This window comes from Thermobia domestica, chromosome 9 (genome assembly GCF_964235325.1).
Source record: "Thermobia domestica chromosome 9, izTheDome1.hap1.1, whole genome shotgun sequence".
NCBI lineage: Eukaryota > Metazoa > Arthropoda > Insecta > Zygentoma > Lepismatidae > Thermobia > Thermobia domestica.
The window spans coordinates 124,584,487-124,592,590 of record NC_137462.1 but is presented as its reverse complement, the minus strand read 5'-3'; the positions used below and the strand labels follow the sequence as shown (position 1 = coordinate 124,592,590).

Genomic DNA, 8,104 nt, shown 5'->3' with positions numbered 1-8,104 from the left:
GAGTTTCGCGCCTCACATTGTGTGTCGAACTTGTGTTGAGGGATTGCGATTGTGGATGAAAAGTATAAAGAAATCTATGCCGTTTGCCACACTTATGGCTTGGAGACATCAGAGAGACCATAGCACTTGACTGCTACTTTTGCCTTGTGAAAGTTAAAGGTCACAGTAGGAAAACGAGAAAGAACATTGTATGTCCAATCTTCCGTCAGCAAGTAGGCCCGTTCCCCACGACGAACATTTGCCCATCCCTGTCCCACCTGCCAAATGTGACAGTAGCTCCGACATGGAAGATGAAGGTGAAACACCATCCGATATTTATGTACCGATAGGGACAACAGAAGCTAGTCATCAGTTCACACAGAGTGAACTGAATAACCTAGTCAGAAACCTCAATTTATCGAAAGGAAAAGCACAAATTCTTGGCTCCACTCTTAAATCAAAGGACCCGCTTGCGCCCGGAGCATATTTTGCATGGTATAGGCATCGCGAACAGGATTTGCCGCCCTTCTTTTCAGAGTCAGACTGCATGGTATACTGCTCAAATGTAAATGGGTTAATGCATTACCTTGGAATTGAATACAATGCCGCTGACTGGAGACTGTTTATAGATACCAATAAAACAAGCCTAAAAGGAGTACTTCTTCACAACGGAGATACCAATCCATCTATTCCTGTAGCACATTCGGTAGTAATGAAGGAAAATTACGAGAGTATGCAGTTTTTGTTAAAGAATGTAAAATATGATGAACACAAGTGGCATTTATGTGGTGATTTCAAGGTCATTGGTATATTGCTAGGACTGCAGGCTGGTTACACAAAAATGCCTTGCTTTCTATGTGAATGGGACAGCAGGGCGAAATCCCTTCACTGGGAGCAACAGGTGTGGCCATACAGAACTGCATTCGTCCCTGGTGAGAAAAATGTTCTCCATGTACCATTAGTGGAATCTTCTAGTGTCTTACTTCCACCATTACATATAAAGTTGGGCGTTATGAAACAGTTCGTGAAGGCTTTGAACAAAATGCGGCATGCTTCAAATACATTTGTGACAAGTTTCCAAAACTGACACAAGACAAACTGAAGGAAGGTACATTTGTAGGGCCATAGATAAGACAGTTAATGATGGATCCAGGTTTTGAGAGTACGATGGCTGAAGCTGAACGGCTTGCGTGGACAAGTTTTAAAAATGTGGTCAATAACTTTTTGGGTAATAACAAGGCTGAGAACTACGAAGAGCTTGTCAGTGATATGTTATTGCACTTCCGACGATTAGGATGTAATATGAGTGTGAAGCTATTTTAGATTTCCTGCATAGTCACTTGAGTTACTTCCCAAGTAACCTTGGGCAGTTCAGTGAGGAACACGGAAAGAGTTTCCATCAGACAAACTTATGGAGAAAATATATCAAGGAAGATGGAATACAAACATGCTCACTGATTTTTGTTGGCTTCTGAAAAGGGAATAATGTGTGCATTAAGTTTTCTCTGAACTGGCTTCATATATGGATTTCTGTTTCATATATGTATATATTTCAGTAATTGTTAGTATTGTTTATTGCACTACAAACTACTGAAAAACTTTAATTTACGCATTTGTGTTACATGTATATTTGTTCCTATATTAATGCACAAGTATTACTACTGCTGCTATAGTTACTACAAATAACACCAATGCCGATTCTAACATTGCAGAAATATGTTTGGCTATTTATCATAACAATCATAAATATCCATAAGTAAAATTGAAGTATTTATACCTAGGGTTTCCATTCTTGCTTACGTAATAAATAAGTATGTGTATATTTTAACACTAATATGTGAAAATTAGTTGTAGATTAAAAAGTAAACGTGCTATAAAAAACGCAATCATATTTTTGAAAACTACAGAAATGTATAATTTTGAAACACACTTAACATTGTATTCATCTCGAGTTTCATTTTTTTATTTTGATTCAAAAAATGCACAAATTCCATAATTTTCACAAGTTTCTGTGCTTTTTGTGCAAAAACCTGATGTGTTAGGGTAAAAATAAGTTCAGTTTCGTGATCAGCATCCCCAAATTATCTAAGAACACAAGAAAAATCGAAGTCATCAGAAACTTCATCCCAAAATGTCGGACAGTGTTATCCAAGAAAAAAGAAGCAAAGAAATGCAGCGATCACAGAACCATTAGACTTATTTCGCACCCTGGAAAGATAATTGCGTGCATACTGAATAGACAGATGGAAAAGAAGAGGGAAGAGATGTTGTAGGAAGATCAATTCGAATTCCGGAAAGAAGAAAGGCATCCGAGATGTCATTGGATTGATGAGAATTATCTCAGAACGTGTTCTAGACGTAAAGAAATAGTTGTGTTTGTGCTTCATAGACTGGCAAAAATACTTCTAAGGGTCAGTTAGACGAAACTTTTGCAAATACTTAAAGAAATTTGGGTCAACTGGAGAGACCGACGGCTCATTCGCAACCTGTACGTAGGAGAACTAGTCAAGATGCGCTTGGATGAAAAAGAAACCAATAGTATGGAGACTGGAAGAGGAGTCAGACAAGGATAGTATGTCGCCCCAATTATTCAAAATTTACAGAGAATGATTAATGATGGATACATTAATGAGAATTAGAGATTTCAAGATAGGAGGGCAGATCATTATAGTACGTGATAGAACATGATCAATGTTTTCATCGAAGGTCGAGATCTAAGGTTTTACTTGTCCCTACCATAAATCCTTCATAAATCCGCCGTTGCCGCTCGAACTCAGGGAGAACTGTATAGAACTCTCAATATGGCTAACCCCATTACGGTTATCATAGTAGTATCGTGCAGCATTTGTTCCATTTGGCATCCATGGCTTTTACAGCGTGATTGAAGAACGTATATTTCGGTAGCTAGGCTTTGCAATTAAGCCATACCATCTGACGATATATGAAAGTTATTTTATTCTACTCTGTTCAGCTTAAAACACGAATTACTTTTATGTAAATTATGTCGGTAAGTATGTAAATGTTACCTTATAGAGCAAAACTTCTCTACTACCGACCCAAGCCTTTGCATTATGTTTTTTTTTTTTTTCATAAATGACGTAAAGGCAATGTTCTAAATAGAAGATGGGGAGTATGTGGGGTATACTTCCTTAGATATTCCACTTCAAGCACTGCGTAAAGGAATAGCAACACAGTTTGAAAACCGTAATCTTGCTATTTCGAATATTTTCAGTGCGTAGCTGATGCTTGTTTTATTGCGACATTGGGCAGGCATAGCCACTCATGGACCGTAGCTCCAGGGAGTCAGTTTAGTACTTATATATATTTCCTAGCTAATTTCCTCACTATTTCAATATGCATTTTTTGTTTTATTACCAACATCCTAGCCACACTGGAATATCACTCCCCTTGATATCAGCGAAGTTAAGCAGTCTTGGGTTTGGTCAGAGGAAAGATAGGTGTGACCATTCGTACTCACAAGACGGTGTCGGCGCTGCGTCGTCCACCCAGCGTCGTGAGGACAATTGAAAGCTACTTGAAAGAAAAAAGTAGCGAACTGCAGTCCAGGAAGCCGGCATTAACGGCGAGGGTAGCCGATTTGCTGACAACACATCACCCCACAGGAATGAGTGCCATAAGTCCAGGCCTTCTAAGGGCTGTTGCGCCATGAATTAAGTTATCATTGTTAATATTACTACTACTACTAATAATAATAGTAATAGGCTTAATAAAGATTCTGCCTGTTTGTCTGCTCTGCTCGTAAGTACATTATTTCTAACTTTATGACAGGTCAATAATTGATCAGTGTCTTTCTAATGTGATTAATTACGTGTATTTGGACAAACTATAAATTAGGATACTACACACAGGAAATTAATAATGATAGCTTTATTAATCAGATATTAACCTGCATACATTAATAAATATGAGAATCTAAATGCTTAATAGAATGCATTTAACAATTTCTTTTTTAAAGAAAAATATTTTAAATTGTCATTATAGACAGATGGTCAGTCGAATAATAATAAAATTATTATAAATTTTTCCAGCACAGTGAACAAAGTTATCGTGTTGCAAAATGTTTTTGAAATGAAATGAAATCTTTAAGTTTAACGTCCCACGGATATGCCGGTTAGGCTAAAGGAGACGGTGATAATGATAAATGAGTGAAATGGTGGGATGAAGAAAGTGGAAGGAAACGGGAGAACCCCGAGAAAACCCACGAGCACGGTGTTTGTCCACCAGCAAAATGTTTTTGATGGAGACAAGGATAATGTTGCCATCGAGATAGATAAATCGTCCTCAGAAACTGAGGAAAACGAAAACGAGGACATGTTTTGAACTCTTGAAGTGTTAAGTTTCAATTGTTTATTTTATCTATTTATGTGAGAATTTTCAAAATAATATTCAATTAGGTCTGATGTAGTGCTGCATGTGAGATTGGTTCTAATTGCATGAAGGGCATAAACAACAACAACAACAACAACAAATAATAATAATAATAATAATAATAATAATAATAATAATAATAATAATAATAATAATAATAAAACTGTATTAAATTTTTAAGTTTGCCCTAAAACTAGGCACAACTTACAACAAAGTCAGGATATCAAGTCGGGGATTCGGAACTCCAAGACTTACCTCTGCCTACGTCCCTGCAACCAGCGGTAAAAATGAGCAGAAAGTGAGTGGACATCGTTCTCCACTTCCAAACAATATCTAAGGCGTCTCCCACCTTCCTAAAAAAATTACAATGGGCAAAGATAGGCACGGGAGACAGGGTGAAGTCATGCGTCCCTCTACCTTTTCAGATCCACTTTAATCCCTGCCTACAACTGCCCAAATATTAAACGAAAGTGTTCCACTAAAGTTTCATATAGAAAGTATTCCACTGTGCGTTTTAAGGAAAAGTAACTGTAATAAAAATACGTGAATATTACTGAAAATTGAGGAATATAATGAATTAATTTTTCGGATATGCATAAATAATTACAAAAACCTTACTACAAAAATACCTACACAGAATATAATTCGCTGAGCTCTGAAATACAAGGTACAAAAATAGAATATGAGATTTAGTCTACAGAGCAATTGTTAATTCAAGAATAGACATACACTATTTCGAGAATCGAGATAAGACGAGAAATGCCTACGAAACTTTTCATCTCGTCTCGATTCTCATCTCCAGAGCGAGACGATAATTTGAGTTAGTCTTGTCTCGTCTCGAATGTAAAGTGTTAATTCTCGTCTCGATTTTGATTTGTTTTAGACACGAGACAAGAAATTCCTCTTCTTGCGGGCAACGCGAAACAAAACCGCAATATTCTCGCTACATGTCACACTTCTGCTTGTAGTGGTATGACCTGAGCCATGATAAGCTCCCAACCTTTAATATTTTAAGATAATAATAATAATAATAATAATAATAATAATAATAATAATAATAATAATAATAATAATAATAATAATAATAATAATAATAATAATAGTAGTAGTAGTAGTAGTGGTAAGACTACGCAGTGGTTCCGATATTAAGACCCTCATAATACTGATCGAGCGCCTTGACCACTGATCCACGATTACTACGTGGTAAATATTTCGTCTTTAGTGTGTTTACCGTAGGATTCTCTGCCCCTACTTAGAAGTTTCTACCTTACTAAATTTTATATTATTAACTTGACTTGTTCTTAAACCTTAGGTTCACAATTTTGTTTCTTCTCCACGCCAAACTACAGATATGACAGACTTAATTCTCACACTCTGCATTTGGTTTTAAAACAGTACCATTACCTGCTCAGAAACTTATGTTCCCCTAATTTTATTTGTACCAATAGCTGTTATATTTTAGTTATTTAAGGAAAAATAGTTCCTATTTTTAAATATTATTATATTTCATTTATTTATTTTTCATTACAGACATTTCTATGCAGAGCTCTCCTCAACGCTACACCAGAAGTGCTTTTCAACACTGCAATTTGAATAGTTATGATGCTTCATGTGAAGATGCTCCAGCCATACCTTACATAGCTATCAAAGAAAAGAAGATTGAAAAATTTAAGAAAAATTCCCTCAAAGACACTGTGCGTTTTGAGGACAAATATGACTTCATCGTAGTAGGTGCAGGAACAGCAGGATCTGTTGTAGCCAACAGACTCACCGAAATCCCAGAATGGGAAGTATTACTTTTAGAAGCAGGTGGAAATCAACCGTACGATGCTGAAATACCTGCATATCAAAAGCATCTTTTAGGAACCAATATTGATTGGCAATACAGAACAGAATATCAGAAGAATGCTTGTCTCTTGGAAAGGAACCAATCATGTTCATGACCTAGTGGGAAAGTAGTTGGAGGAGGTAGCACTATAAACAATATGGATTACGCACGAGGAAACAAATTTGATTATGACAGATGGGAATCTTTAGGTAACAAAGGATGGAGCTACAATGATGTTCTTCCATATTTTTTAAAATCTGAAGACAACAGAAATGAAGAATTTGCGAGTTCTCCCTATCACGCCAAAAGGGGATACCAACCTATTGAACGGTTTCCATATATTGATTGTAATTCAGTTTCATTAATAGAAGCTTTTGAAGAGATGGGACTCCCGAACAGGGATATCAATGGTGAAAGCCAAATTGGTGTGATGCTTGCACAAACTACCAGTGCCAATGGGGAACGTTACAGTACTGCAAAAGCATTTCTAAGGCCTATTGCAAGTAGGAATAATTTACATATCTCAATCAATTCCTTTGTTACTAAGATTCTCATTGATAAAAAGGAAAAGAAAGCTGTAGGAGTTCAGTTTCACAAAGGAGGGAAAAGTCATACAGTATTTGCAAGAAAGGAAGTTATACTTTCTGCAGGCACAATACGATCTCCTCACCTGCTTATGCTATCTGGAATTGGACCCAAAGACCACCTTCAGAAACACTGTATACCCGTTATCCGTGATCTTCCAGTAGGTTATAATCTTCAAGACCATATTACTACGGGGGGATTAGTGTTCTCTCTGGAAAAGACTGCTACGTACCCCATACCTAAAGAAATCAAGGCTTGTGATCAATATAACTATCACCTTAAGCAAGTAAGACCTATCTCATCGACTGGAACTGGTTTTTTTACAGCTTTCCTCCATACTAAAATGTCCGATTTACCATATTATACTCCAGATATCGAATTTCAGATTGACGCAACAACCTTTTTGGTAGAAAACACCTCACTTATTGCTGAAGAACCGAAAGAACCTCTTGGTTATTATAATCACCTTATTATCCGACCTATATATTTACATCCTCAAAGTCGTGGAACAATTCGACTAAGATCTAAAAACCCTTGGAACTACCCTGCAATTAATGCAAACTATTTGGATCATCCACAAGATATTTCGATGGTAATAGAAGGAATAAATATCGGTGTTCAACTTCAGAGAACTCATGCATTCAAGAAAATTGGTGCTCGACTGATTACGGAACCCCTTGAGGGTTGTACTGACCATACATATGGTACAAACGATTACTGGAAATGTATCGTACAACATTACACAACTCCGTTTACTCACTACGTGGGCACATGCAAAATGGGACCTCCTAACGACGAAACAGCTGTCGTTGATCCCAAGCTGAGAGTCTATGGTATTAAGAGTTTACGGGTGATTGATGCTTCTATTATGCCCTATATAACGAGTGGTCATACTAGTGCTCCTACTATAATGATTGGGGAGAAAGGCTCCGACATTATTAAATCTGACTGGTTGTAACTTTACAATTTACATAATGATGTTTTAATAAAAAGGGCAATAAAAACTTAATTAAATTTGGAAAAATATAATTGTGATGCTCTTTAAAGAATTAGTGTAATTTCTATTTATATGTATTTGGTTGAATATCAATAAAACTACATGTCAATATGTCATACAGAGAATCAAACTTCAAAGTATTAAACTTCATGGTACATTTAGTTTAATATTTCTACAACTAAGCTGAAACCACATTTGACTTTAGATTACAAAAGCTAGATATATCTGTATAAAAATGCTTGACTCTACTATTAATATGTTTGTTTGACGGTAAGTTTGATATGAGGTTGATTTCAGTTCTGTAATTTCTCAGACATAAAACTCTT

General features: G+C 36.3%; 1 pseudogene; it reads left to right on the top strand.

The window, feature by feature from the left end:
- The first annotated feature begins 1,122 nt into the window (after positions 1–1,122).
- LOC145660993 (glucose dehydrogenase [FAD, quinone] pseudogene) lies at positions 1,123–7,739 on the top strand (annotated as a pseudogene).
- The last annotated feature ends 365 nt before the right edge of the window (positions 7,740–8,104 follow it).